Raw genomic sequence first — 980 nt, 5'->3', positions numbered from 1 at the left:
CAAAAAATATCTGTCAAATGTTGGCGGACTTTTTATCATCTTTGTGTCACCGTTGTACGAACATGCCTCCACAACCCTGACCCCGATGATAGTACGGTTAGCTTTTGAATTCCGAGCGAGGTAACGCTCATAAGGGCGCTCTCACGCCTTTGACTTTAATTTAAGTGGGGGGGGGGCGAGCTGTCCCAGCGGTCAGAGACCGTGACAATAAAACCCTCCAGCCGCCCGACTTTTCAAACCCTTGGGCTGACGAGATCGTACTGACCAAATACACTACGTGTTCTAAAGACAATACCTTTGTAAGATGTAACCGAGCCTCTGAGTTCTGATATGTGAACTAGTTCACAACCTATATTACCCATACCTAACTCAAACATTGACATAACTAGTCTGAGCTATTTTTTTTAGGATTTCAAGAAGCATATAGAACAAACAATGGATGTATTTTATGAACATTTATCCATGCTAGAAAGTAGATTTAGATGTGTTAGGAGTGAGATAGAGATTATTATCTAATATATGCATCTGATGAAGCATTGCATGAAGTCTGTTGATGAGGCTGTTGTTGGGGCTGCATAAACGTTTTTTTATTTTTGTTTTGTAGACAGACCATGCAGGCCTCAGAGAGTTAAACTTGGGCCTGCGACCATAGTTTTATTGTATTTTGTTTTGAAAATCCACAGCGGAGGTTTGTGTCGTACTACATGCGATGTATTTTGCATATCTCTCAGTAGCCAACAATCTGTGAGTCTGTTGGCTCGGACATAGACTTGTGTTTAAAATAATACTACATAATAAAAGTAGTCTACATTTCATAATAAGAGGTGTAAAACCTGAGAGGATTTTAAATCGCATTTGAACTAAATGCTTATACAATCTGTATTTGTATTGTTGATTTAATGTGTGAACGAGGCTAATTAGAGAAGGTTAAGCTGTCATTATTAGGCTGTAATTTCTTATATACTGTTGGAATGGGTAAG

Source organism: Notothenia coriiceps, unplaced genomic scaffold (genome assembly GCF_000735185.1).
Source record: "Notothenia coriiceps isolate Sejong01 unplaced genomic scaffold, NC01 NC01_scaffold00000339, whole genome shotgun sequence".
Lineage (NCBI taxonomy): Eukaryota > Metazoa > Chordata > Actinopteri > Perciformes > Nototheniidae > Notothenia > Notothenia coriiceps.
Note: the sequence above shows the minus strand (reverse complement) of the source record.